Raw genomic sequence first — 13,932 nt, forward strand, 5'->3', positions numbered from 1 at the left:
CTGCAAAGTAGCTACTGAAGTTGAAATGCACAATAAGGACTAAAGTATCCGCGCTTGTACTTTGCAGTCGGCTCCTGGATGTACTTGAGCACCAAACTTATCAGTCCTCTGTGGTATGCGCTAATAGCGAGAGGAATTCGCCACAGCTTTTGATGCCATTTGTTTGCGAGACTAATCCGCAAAAAAGCGCCTCGCGTTGGAATCTCGTGCGTGATTTATGAGCTCAAGCGCAATTAAGCCCCACTTATTCATGTGTAAATGCTTCGACTGGAGGAGATTCAGTCATTTAGCTCTTCGCACAATAAATACATAACATTCTATTTGCGTTTTGTGTCACCGAGTAAAATTCCCCCATTTCTGAACACCGCCATTCACGCTTTTATGCACTTTATCGCGCGTTCGGGTGGCGTAAGACGCATCGAAAAACATCCCGCTGTTGCATTGATGCCGCGGACATTAAATGAGTAAAATCTTTTCTCGGGGCGGGATTGTCACCACGGCAACCCACGTACAGATAGACAACAGCGTGGCGTTCTTGGGAGTTTCCTAATGATTACCTTTCTCGAATCCCCCCCCCCGTGGCGCCGTTTCACACAAACAAACGTGATTATGACAGAAATCGGGAGGGGGGGGGGGGTCCACCGTGCCCGGCCAAGCGCATTTGATCACACCCCCCTTCTGCGTCTGTTAGAACTTAATCTGGATTAGTTGTTTTTGTTCGTCCCCTGGATTAACAAACGGTGATTCAATTAAATATAATGCAGAGAAATTGGTTGGAATTGTGCAAGTGTAACAAAAAAAAAAAAGAAAAAACAGATTATATGTTTTGTTTGCGGGAATTGAATCTTCGAGAGCCGGTTCAAATTTTCATGAAACGTTCACAAAGGTTCGGAAATGGTTAAACTATATGATACAATAAACTACCACACAAAGAATGATACGGTGCTTAACAAAAGCAACAAAGTGTCCCAAAATGCCTTTAATGCGTACTCTTTCAATTTCATTTTTTGATTTCAATTTCCTCCTACGTTTTCCCATTTCGCAGGAGAATTTCAAACCGAGTTGTCATTCAATGTTACATAACCAGAAAAAAACAAAACAAAAACAAACAACAGAGACCATCCAGCATCCTTGAACGGTGTTCATGCAGATTCTTTCAAATTTCATATGCGGTCTGTCACCCTTTCACCATTTTCAACAGGACTGTGGACTTGCTTTCGGTTGATGACCAAAATACCAAATTTCGGCTTCTTCATTGACGTTTGGTCATTTTGATCTTGGATCAAGAAATTCAAAATGAATCAACACTTGTCATATTTCATCTTTGTGGAGAGCCTTAATGCAGACTCTCTCAACTGTGGCTCTCGACCTCTGACAATTTTGAAATCATCGTGACAAACGGCACGGTGGATCACCTGGTAAAGCGTTGGCCTCACAGTTCTGAGGACCTGGGTTCGATCCCGGGCCTGCCTGTGTGGAGTTTGCATGTTCTCCCTGTGCCCGTGTGGCTTTTCTCCGGGTGTTCGCTCCAATTTCCTCCCACATGCTCAAAAACACGCACCATTAATTGGACACTCTAAATTGCCCGTAGGTGCGACTGTTGTCTGTCTGTCTCCGTGTGCCCTGCGATTGGCTAACAACCAGTACAGGTTGTGCCCCGCCCCCTGCCCGTTGACAGCCGGGATAGGCTCCTGCACTCCCTCGTGAGGATAAGCGGCAAAGAAAATGGACGGATGGATGTTTTATAGCTAAATTTAAAGATGCCATTCAGGCACTAAAACTGCTCTCTATTTAGCAATAGCAAGGAAATCACAATTAATCAACTGAAATAACCATTTTTTGAAACTTCATAGGAAAGAAAAACAATACACAAAGCTTCACTCCAACATAGTTACAATTTGTCATCGAGGAGGCCAATTAATTGTCGATTTGGAGAAGGCCCCCACCGAGGCTTCCGTTAGCGGCTCTCGGACTTGGCACTCTCCTTGCTCCCTCCCTCTCCGCGCTCATCCATAACACCTTCGAGCTTTGCGCCCTCCGGTGCGAGGAGGGTCACCTCGTCGGGTCAAAAGGTTCTCACCGTGGGACGGGTGCAAAGCCCGCTTTAACACAAGGGTGTCGTTTGTTTGCCGACCTCTGCTGGGGCTCCGACATTATATATTTTATGGATCAGGAGAGGGAAATGAAGGGAGGGGGTGGGGGGAGGGGGTTGCAGACTTCTGCTCTTCATTACTATCACTTCTGCCTCAGAACAAATACATCTTTAAAAAGAGACCCCAAAAACATTCTTGTGGGAATTCGAGAATTCGATGGAAAACAAACGAGAATCATTTCAAGTTATTGTTTAGTCTCCACGAAGAAAAAAAAACCTAACAAAAGAACCGGACTGTGCTGAAGGATAATCCACTGTGAAGACCGTTAGCGAGAAATACCGACTGAAGTAGTTGGCCAAAACGTGCGCTACACCTGCAACATCGGCAACAAAACATTTCGATTCGCTTGTTGTCCCCGCAAAGCAAACAGCGTACCAAGTACCAAATATTCTTAGGCACGTTAATGGGTAAAATCCACGTTTTAGTGATGGTTAAAAAAAAAAACAAAAAAACTTTCATGTACAAAGTTGTACTGGATCCAAATCCAGTGAGTGCAGTATGGTGCGTTAGCGCTTAGCACGTCTGCTTCAGACCTTCCTTTGTGTAGTTTGCAATATTGATACTACTTGTTTTTTTCAGGCCCATTATGAGTACAAGTACTTAACTGAAAACAAAATTCAATTGAATGTCGAAAAAGTTTGACGAATACTTTCACAGAATTTCACTTCAAAAACATTATTTCACTCAAATATTTGGTTAGTCCGTCTATGGCGTTTCACACGACCCGTCAACTTTAAGATGGCTGACATTTGTCGTCGCTGTCCTTTGTTCAATATGCTTACCCTTAATGCAGTTTATTTTCTGTAGTTTTTCCAGTAACCCTCAACTGGGCGTGTCAATTAACAAGAACATGTGGACTTGTTTGGAAGAACTGTTGGCTAGCTTGCAAACGGCGCACCACAGGGAGGGCAGAACGATATATGCCAGGCCGGTAATGTGTTGTCGATGTTGTAGTATTGTAGCATTCTCACAAGCACCGAGTAGTCGGGTTCAGACAAAGTATTGGCACCGATACTGCTGAGCAATGCAAAACTTTTAAACCGTGCGCTAAGACGCAAACGAGACTCGCCGGTTATCTTGGAGCTGTCAGAGAGAGGCCTCATTGTGTCGTGTTCCTGCTCCAACTTCCTGTATGAACAGGAAATTCTTTGCATTGAGGAAGTAATCAGTCCTCCCGTGACCCTCTAAGGAGCACCAGCACTTCTTCTTCTTCTTTGTCACGTGAACGCCGCAAAGTGTTTGGGTGAAATCGGACGTTTTCTGAACTCGTTGGCCCTTTTTTTTCTGCCTGCGCATTTTTGTTTTGTTTTAAAAATTCGACACAGAGGCCGTCCGCAGGTGCTTTCTTTCAGCAGTTCGTGGTCAGACGGGGAGCCTAAGTGCTTTTCACCGGGGTGCCTCACTATTATTTATTGAGGAGGGGATGTCGGCCGCGTGTTTTCCCAGCCGGATCGAAGCTCACATTGTGAATTTGAACGTGCAGAAATAATACTGCACGTACATGTTTTTCTTTTTTTTCTTTTTTTTTTTAAATCGAAATATACTTTACTTGACTGTGGAAGAAGCACAATCATTTTCATTTGAGCCTCCTCTATTAAGGCTCAATAATTTCTCGACAATCTTGATAAAGAGCAATAGAGCAGTAGCAAGTAATTAGTAACAGTTATAAACTGTGTATAAACCCCTTCTAAGCACACTATTGATGGTTCAATAGTGGTTAATAGATTGCTTATAAATTGTTTATAAAGCCCCAATGCTCCTTTGAATGGTTCATAAATGGTTAATACATCGCTTATTAATATTAATGTAATTTATTATGCATGAATAATTTGCGACACTTATTAAATGACGGCAATCAAAGGAGTTTCTAAACAGCTTCCAAGCGCACACTTGTGAATGATTCCTGCACGGTTGAAGGCTTGTTAATGAGTTTTAGGTCTTATTAAAAATCCATTCGGTCGTCAGTAAACGCACTTGCTGTATATTTGCTTTATCAAATTAAAAAAGGCAAAATGCGGCATGTAATCGACCCTTTGACGTTCTGGATTGTACGACCTCCGAAGCGTCGACTTTTTCCACAAACCGCACCTATAATGATAGCAGACTTATCGAGGGCAAACTGCAGCGTTGGTAATCGGTCGACTGTGAATACGTTGAAGGTCGGCCATTTTATTTCGTGCCATAATAAGAGAAAGACGGCACCATTTTTAACCGTGAAATCAAAACTTTCAACATTATCCAGTGTCGCGGCCTCAATACCGAAGAGACGATACCAAAGTCGACATCGGCGTCAGGAATCATAAGCGACTCATTTCAGTCGTTGATGGCACAACTCGGGAGGAGGCGGCGCGAAATTACGGGGATACTCGGGAGGAATGCAAGGCGAGCGAGCCGCAGCTTCGTTTTGCAACTTTAAAAGGCAAACCGGGAATTTACGGTGGGAGATAATGAAATGTGCAGGCGACACGGGGAGCCCATTGAAGTTTTTGTTCCTTTTTTTTTTTTTTAATCCGCAAATAAAAGTCTCGGAGGCCCCGAGATGGTGTCCTTTGGCGGCGCCGTTCCTTCCCATGCGAATGGGCCGTTAATTAAGATGGATGGCTCTTCCAAAAAGGTTCCATCTTCATGAGAATGCCCTCGTTGAACACGCGGAGACTTGTGAGGCGTCCTTGTAGCGTGCAAGGAAGTGCGTACAAAAGGATGCGTGAGGTTGGCGGAGCCGCAGGGGGGGTGCGGCGGGGGGATGCCGCACGTATGAATGAGCGATGAGTGATTGGTGCGCAGCTTTTGATTAATAAGGGAACAAAAACGGGCCAAAACTCAACTTTTTTTTCCCACATCCTGTTCAAATTTCGACACGTCGACATTGTAGCTCAAGATGGCGAATCCTCCCCGAAAAGATTTGCAGTCAGCCTACAGAAAAAAAAAAGGCCACTTTTCAAGCACCATATGAAGGTCCCCAATTCACGTCAACATAGTTAGTCGGCACTAAGAATCCAAAAGATGGTGCCAAGGGAAGAGTTTGACCTTACATTGTGCTTTGGCCGTAGCACAAAAACAACGATTAGGTGAATAATAATAAAAATATAGGGTTATAAAAAAAAAAAATCTGCAAATAGGTGAATATTTGAGTACCGAATCAAGAATATGGAGAGGAAAAGCAGTTTTGAGGTCGCGAACGGTGCCCCATTAACTGGTTTGTGTGGTGGGACGAGAAGAAATAAATCAACTGCTCCTTTCCCATCCATCCATCCATTTTCTTAGCCGCTTATCCTCGCGAGGGTCTGGAGCCTATCCCGGCTGTCAACGGGCAGGAGGCGGGGTAACACCCTGAACTGGTCGCCAGCCAATCGCAGGGCAAATCGAGACAAACAGTCGCACTCGCAATCACACCGACGGGGCAATTTAGAGCGTCCAATTAATGTTGCATGTTTTTTGGGATGTGGGAGGAAACTGCAGTGCCCACCCGTAGAAAAGCCACGCAGGCACAGGGAGAACATGCAAAGTCCACACAGGCGGGGCCAGGATTCAACCCGGGTTCTCAGAATTGTGAGGCCAACCCTTTCCAGCGGCGCCACCGTGCTGCCCAGCTCGTGTTCCCTTTTGTCCAAGAACAGTTGCATCGCTCAACGGGACTCAAAGACAAAAACTCGTAGTTCGGGACAAGGTGGCAAATACTTTTCTCATCCCAAACGTGGATTAACTGTAACTGCAATAAGATTGAAGCGCACTATGTACTTTTGTGTGCTGTGAGAATGTTGCCAATGTGAAATATATGCATTGGCTTATTAAAGCCAATGAAAGCCCCGACACATTTCCTTCAAACGTAAACAAATACGCGTACACATTGTTCTCAAGTCCAAAAGCAGACTCTTTTTGAGCCATTTTCTCCTTTTTTTATGGGCTCTAACTCGAGGTAATTGCGAACAAAGTAGAGCGATGATGCCCCCCAAAAGATGGCTGACTTCAGTCAACAAAGAGTTGAAAACCCCAAAGTGTTCTCCACACATCTTGCGACGCCTTCTTAAGCGCAAATTGGCTAATTTTTTTTTTTTTTTCCCCCGCTCTTACCTTTCATCTCACAGGATAGCGACGGCGTTTGTGTTTGCATCCGTCTGACCTCAAAACGCGAAGACGAGCAATGCGGCACACATTTTTTTTTTTGGGGGGGGGGGGGGGGTGGGGGGTGATTTCGGTGATACTTTTGAACAGCGCTCCACTTTCAAAGAGCTCAAAATCGGCTCCAGCTTCCATTAGCGCCGCTCCGACTTCGGGTTAATTACGCTTTCCATCCAGGCCCGCAAACGCGGAGATAATGGAGCAAAGATTTACAGGATGTGGCTTTGCTTTTTCTTTTTTAGTTTTTCAGGGGCGCTCAATTAAAAGATGAAGAAAAAAATCTCGAAGCGGAGGAGTTGTGGAACATCAATCCGAATAAACGCCGCCTCGCCCTTCCGTTCGACGAAAATTGAGCACTTGTGCTGCTTCAAACCAAAGTGCCCAACTTTCGTCCTGTGGGTCTCGAGACGTCTTTCCGTTTTCGCTATGTCCACCAAATGTCTTGGCCGTTGGACGAACTGGTGTTGGGGGATAATTTTTTTCCAATTTTTCACATTCTCTTTGTAATGGCCGACCTTCTAAAAGCAAACGTTGACGTTTGGATGAGATGGCGTTGGCGAAAAAAGTTTTGCATTTTAGCATCGCTAATCCGTCCGGGATGCATTTGATCATTTTTGTAAATACCCCAAAATTAATGAATGTTGGAATTCAACGAAAACAAGAGCAAATTCCATGCAAAATAGCAGACTTGAGCTATGGCGGCTTGAAACCTTTTCGCACATCCTTTTGCCATAACCGTCTGCGGATTGAACTATTTAGTAATTTGGTTTTTGGTTTTTTCCCTTTTCTTGTTGGGAGGAATAATCAATCTCGAAAATCTCCTATTTGGCAGCCCGTTGAGGGTCTTCACACTGCACCCCTTAAAAAGCAAACGCTTTTCCCAAAATGCCTCTGCGTCTCCGGAGTCCTGCATTTGGGTCCTCCTCCGTCTCGATGGGTCGCGACAGTATTTGCTGGTTTTGTTTTTGTAATTTTCTTTTTTTCTTGTTGGGAAGAATAATCAATCTCGAAAATCTCCTATTTGGCAGCCCGTTGAGGGTCTTCACACCGCACCCCTTAAAAAGCAAATGCTTTTCCCAAAATGCCTCTGCGTCTCCGGAGTCCTGCATTTGGGTCCTCCTCCGTCTCGATGGGTCGTGACAGTATTTGCTGGTTTTGTTTTGCGTAATTTTCTTTTTTCTTGTTGGGAAGAATAATCAAGCTCGAAAATCTCCTATTTGGCAGTCCGTTGAGGGTCTTCACACCGCACCCCTGAATAAGCGTTCTACGTAGAAGGGCATCTTGGTCTCGCTCTCGACCGGAGTCTACCTCTTGAGGACCTCTGCTAGCCCATTTTTTTTTTTTTGTCTTATCTGCATGTAATCCATTAGACTCTGAATCCAGAACCTCCACGAATCAACGTCTGCACAAACTGGTGGGTGATTTCTCACTTCGGATTATGAATCCGTCTGGAAATGCCGAGATTGGCACGGGGACTCGGAGGGGGGTCTCGCTGTAGATAAACAATCTTTTAACAGGTGGTGAAGTGGTCCATCGGGAGGACAGTGATCCCCTTTATTAGAACCACTTGTCTGACATTGTCTGGACTCCCTTAGACAACTCCCACCCCCTTTTCTTCCTTCTTCTTGGTTACATAAGACTTAAGGTGCTTGGTGATCCAGTGCAGACTCTGACTTTGTTTGTCGCTGTGCTGTTTTTGTTCCTGCTGAAATTTTCTGAGGGACTTGAGGGGAAGGCGATCATATATCCTGACTTTTCGGGAGTTGAGGTTTGGCCAGGGTCCAGAATTTTTTTCTGCGTGCACATTCCCATCTTCAGCACTCTCAAACCCCCCCCCCCCCCCACTCCCCCTCTCTCGAGCTTGTGCACTTTAGCCCGAAGCCCTGATGACTGCGGTCGGAAGATGAATTATACCGTCGGCTTTTGTTTGACAGTGGGAGCTGGTTTGCGATTAAATGCGCCAAAGACGTTTTACGGAAGAGATCCCTTTGACCCGTCTTGGACAATTTGTCAATTTGGCACTCTTACCGCGGTATTTGCCCCTTTCCTGGAGCCAACGATGAAGCAGATAAATAATATCCTGTAAATGACGTTAAACGTGGCCTTCTACCACTTGAATTTCCCTTACGCAGCGCGGTACGTCGCAGACTCGTTGCCATACGGCGTTTCGATTTAGGAACACAGACAATGGGGCCTGGGCTTTGTCGGGACGGCCACTCGTCTACTTCCAGAGTAAAGCGCATGACATATTGTATCGGACAGAAGGGACTTTTTGAGGAAGGAATAATTCCAACCTGAATTTGTTTTTTAAGCCCCGGCGGATTTGATGCATTGGTAAAGAAGTTGCGGGAATCAGTTTTTCGAGTCTTCGCTGATGATGTCTGGGTGCGGTTCTTAAACCGTTGATGGTTTGCAGTCAGCGCTAAGGATTGGACATTGCTGGAAAACGAGAAGGCTTTGTGATACGTCTTTTTAGATTCTTTTCAAGATGACGACATCGGCTTGATTCTTGAGCTTCGGGACCTGGAATTGTTTTAATTTACATTGCTTCTAAATGGAGCAGAAAGAGAACTTGGTCCCGCTTCAAAGGCGCTCGAGATTTGAACACAACAACTCTTGTTCGTGGTGGATTGCGATTTGTTAATTTGTCTAAAGGGAACATAAAATCGACTATTTAAGAGCTTGTATACAAATAGCTTTGGAATTCCTGCCCACCCATCAAGCGCGAAATTAAACAATCATGTAGGGCTGTCGGTACCGACTGTTTTTAGAAAGCATTCTCCTATTGATTTTTAATCGAAAAATTCAATGTTAGCCTCCAACCCTCCCACTATATATTCTTTTTACTTCTAACATGGTGACCGATGGTGTAGTGGTACACAAGTCGGACTTTGGTGTGGGCCGCGTGGGATCGATTCTGGCTCCGTGATGATGTCGATATATGACTGGCGACCAATTCAGGGTGTAGTCTGCCTTTTGCCCATTGTTAGTTGGGATTGCCTCTGGCACTCCTGTGACCCTTGTGAGGATAAGTGGCTTGGAAGATGGACTTCTAACATGTACCTTATTATTATTAACGAGGTGGATTCATTGGACTTCAATCTTTAAACTGCATATGCTGGTACTGAATATATGTTCTAAATTTGAGGCAGCAAAATGTTGAAGGCTAAACGGTTAGCAAGTGTGATTCACATTAGCATGTTAACAATAACCATTTTAGGTAAAAATAATAAATTGGTAACTCACATTGGGCTCACTCACGTCTCATTTGCACATTACATAACTAACTGTTTTAAAAATCACCTAATGATAGTGTTTTGTAGTTTTGGATCCAGTTTATCACTGGCCCAACACTCAGTCTGTTTACACGGAACATGGGTTCCGGCGGTGTAAAAGTTGTTCCGAGTGGAACTTTTTTTGGTCCCTCTGGTGCGTCAAGGCACAAGTTTCGTGTCAACTTACTTTTGAAGTTTGGCTTAGTCCGAGAGTTGACTTAGTGGACCTTTTTTGAGAGTTGCCTGTTTCCAAAAGTATCTGAAAGAGAACCCTTCAGAAATTCCACACCGTATATAGCACTGTATACAACATTAAAACAAGTAACTTAACAGTAACGGTAATCCTTAAAGATTACAGTGAAATGGGGCCACTCCAGAAGGCTTCATATCGGACCCTGGTAGCGAAAATACAAAAAAAACAGCGAGTCCTTGATGCACTCCATCAGTGCACTCTTGTTGTTAGAAGGGAAAAGGTTGGTCATACTCTTTCGTAATTATTGACGGTGGCCTATTTTTTTGACGCCCTCAGGAGAAAAAGTCGTTGATGTCACCCGACAGTAACCCTGAAAAGGAGTTTGACAGGCTCGGAAGTTGGGAGTGATGAAATAAGACGGCAGGATGCACGCGCTATCCCAGAAGCAGGTGGAGGATAAGATTTACAGTCCGAGCTTCTTGCTTGATAATGAAGTGTTGTGTTTGGAGTTGCGCCTGCGTTTGAAAGGCGAGGTCCCACCAATGGAAATTGCGATTCACAAAGTCAGAGCCTTCAAGAGCTTCGCTCAATTCTTGACCTCGACCATGTCAACTGCTTCCTACAAGAACTTTCATCTTCAAACCGGCGCTGCCGCCGCCGAGATTTTCTCTGAAAGTCGCCTTTTACGCGGAATCGGAATTTGCAAACTTGCCACGTGGAGGTTGGCCCTTGTCAACCGAAGCACGCGTGACAATTGCGACCGTCGGTGTAATATCTGGACGCTCTCAAATATTAGAGCACGTTCGTGCTTCGCAAATGGGGAACTTTATCCGACAGATCCAGGTAACACATTTCAAAGAGGCCCCCGTTCCAAGTGGGAACCATATGACAGCCGTCACTGGGATGGAGCTTTGATGGGGAAAATGGCTCCCAGTGACTTGTTTTCTTTCTTTTTTTTTTTGCCTCTCGCTGCAGCCAAGATTCCCAAAATGTTCCTCTCACGTGGCAGTGGTAAGACGGAACATTCATTTTGGCATAGTCCGCGTTCTGGCATTTTAAGCTCGGCGGAATGTCGTCCGTCAGCATTGGAAACTCCCAACAGATTGGCAACCAGGAGGAACTTTGAGTTATTGAGGTTGAAGTGGTCAAAACTCTCTATATTACATTATTTTTCCAATCTATTTTCAGACTTTCGAGGCTTATTAGGTGTTAGAGCAAGAAAACGATTGATATTTGTGGATTCGTCGTGGTTCGGAATTCAGTAATCCCACCCTTGCCCCTCCCCTCCATTACTGCGTGGGGCTGCATTCCAGACTGCCCCTGGAATAAGCGAAATCCGCAGAATATTATTTACATACAGTCTAGGTTTGCTTTTATGGCATTTACAGCATTAGAAAAAAAATGAAGCTCACATTTGTAAAACAATGCAGAAAAATTGAAAAGTCTAAAATATTTACTGTTACTGAGAGCAATGGATAAAAATATGGCACAGTACGACAAAATAGAGCAACAACTCCAACACAAAAAATGTAAAAAAAAATATAGCACCACCGCAAAGTGTGAACTGCAATATAGTGTGCGTTACTTATTAATGTAAGCAGCAGACACATTGCATTTATCTTCAAATCTAATAGAAAATTATGTTCATGAAACAACCCCCAAGGGCGGACATTTCGAAAGGGGATTTGCGGGGAAGTCAGACTTCATTGTGACACTTGAGTTCAGCGAACATGAAATGAATCACGTGCCCAGTTAGCGGACAAAATAAGTCATTAGATTATTTTTCGATTGTGTTTGCTTTTTTACAGTTTCAAACTTCTTTTTACGCTTGTAAAAAAGTGAGATGGGTCAAATGTATCTTAGCCTTTGCATTTGTACTCACCACAACAGAGCAATTGGCGTTAGCGAGGACTTTGGGAGGCATCTTGGGGTGTTTCAGGTGTACCACAAAAAATGTTTTATGGTTAATATATTCCACTGGGAGAAAAAAAAAAAAAAAAAAAGCGGATTTCTTTTTATGTCATATCAACCCAACTCAATTTTTTTTAGAGAACACTTGAAAAACAACCACATCGGAAACCAAATGGTGCGAGAAATAAATTTTAAAAAATCCAAAATTTGAACAAACAAAATGACTAAACAAATGAAAAATAGACACTAAAATAAGGCTCTCGGGTTTTGTGCTGTGTTGAACGCCAGGGAGCAGGAAGGGAGGGGAAATGTAGTGAACTAGATACCGTAAGGCGCACCGCATTATAAGGCGCACGAATTGCCTATTTTAAGGCTTTTTTTCCTATATAAGGCGCATAGAATAGACGCTACAGTAGAGGCTAAGGTCACGTTATGCATCCATTAGATGGAGTTCCACTAAAGGCTCAACATTGATCCATGTATAAGGCGCACCGTCGGCTTTTGAGGAAATGGAAAGTTTTTAGTTTAGTGCGGAAAATACGGTAATCATGTAATTTCCTATCCACTGAATGCAAATGTTATGGTTCTTTCTACGATAATTGGGGAAAAAGTGCTTCAAAATTTGAACCAATTGTAAAAAATGCATTTCACTGATCATTTCTTTGCGTTCTAGATCACCTTTTGGAGGAATACATAAGCCATAAGGGAACCACTTAACCCGTGAATCATTCATACTAACCTGGCATCAATAATACAAGTCAGGAGGCCGCGTGCAACTTGAAACGGGGGTCGCGTGAAACACAATCATGAAGCGTGTAAACTAATGGCTTTGACCTGGCCTGATATGATGCTACCCTCCGAGCTACAACGGACCTCCTTTCTCTTGGCCTTACTTTGTCTCGTGGATCAACAATTGTTCCCCCAAGAGCGTTTGGAAATATCCCGCTCTCCTCGCGGGGCAAGGCATGGCTCACGAGAACTGCAAATCAAATCAAAATAACGAAGCTGTAATGATTTCCCCAAAGCGCGCTTCTAACCTAATTAGTCCAGACCTCACGAGTGGGCCTTGCATTATTTACACATCAAGGGGGTCGCACGCACACGCGGAGCGGGAAATAAATATTCAGCGTTTGTTGACTTCTCCCCGTTCCCTCAGCTCGAGTGGAGTGGAGAGCCTTTGTCGTCGTGGCGCGTTTGCCCGACTTCTGGGCCAAGACGCCTCTCATTCTTCTGCAATTATTACGACACTGCGCAGCCGAGCCGAGCTTTAACGGGTGGACGGCGGGCTCGGCCGGACGCGGCCGGGTTTGGCCGGCGTGGACATTTCGCCAGGCGATCGGAGGGCAAACAAGCGTTCACAATCCCACTCAGGTCGTTGTCATTGAAGCTGAACGCGGAGGACGTGGAAGGGGGGGCCAGAGTACTCGCAGAATGTACAGTACAAAGCCCGCATATGAAGTCTGAAGCCGGGATTCGCACCCACAACCTCAAAGCTGTGTGACTGTGCTGCCCAATATCAGAAATCCTGCATCTTCTTCTTCTTCTTTCGGCTTGTCCTGTTAGGGGTCGCCACAGCGTGTCATCTTTTTTCCATCTTGGCCCATCTCGTGCATCCTCCTCTCTAACACCCAACTGTCCTCATGTCCTCCCTCGCCGCATCCATCAACCTTTTCTTTGTTCTTCCTCTCTCTCGCTCTTTTGCCCGGCAGCTCCATCCTCAGCACCCTCCTACCAACGTACTCACTCTCTCGCCTCTGGATATGTCCAAACCATCGAAGTCCGCTCTCTCGAACCTGGTCTCCAAAATATCCAACTTTGGCTGTCCCTCCCTCTCTTGAGCTCATTTCTAATCCTACCCAACCTGCTCACTCCGAGCGAGAACCTCAACATCTTCATTTCTGCTTCCCGTCGTTTCTTCAGCGCCACCGTCTCGAATCCGTCCGTCATGGCCGGCGGCCTCGCCGCTATTTTAGAAACTTTGCCCTTCATCCTAGCGGAGACTCTTGTGTCACATAGAACACCAGACATCTTCCGCCAACTGTTCCATCCCGCTTGGAGCCGTTTCTTCACTTCCTTCCTTGTACTGGTGACCCCAAGTATTTGAAGTCATCCACCATCGCTATCTTTTCTCCCTGGAGCTTCACTTTTCCCCCTCCGCCCCTCTCATATTCTGTTTGACTACGGCTAATCGTCATTCCTCTCCTTTCCAGTGCATAACTCCATCTTTCTAATAGTTCCCAATATCATCTGCGAACATCCAAGGGGATTTCAGTCTCACCTC

The 13,932-nt window shown here is 44.9% G+C and overlaps 1 protein-coding gene across 1 annotated transcript in view; it reads left to right on the forward strand.

The window, feature by feature from the left end:
* fat4 (FAT atypical cadherin 4) overlaps positions 1 to 13,932 on the forward strand; it is a 113,732-nt gene that overhangs the window by 42,875 nt on the left and 56,925 nt on the right. The window lies entirely within an intron of this gene.

Source organism: Syngnathoides biaculeatus, chromosome 11 (genome assembly GCF_019802595.1).
Source record: "Syngnathoides biaculeatus isolate LvHL_M chromosome 11, ASM1980259v1, whole genome shotgun sequence".
NCBI lineage: Eukaryota > Metazoa > Chordata > Actinopteri > Syngnathiformes > Syngnathidae > Syngnathoides > Syngnathoides biaculeatus.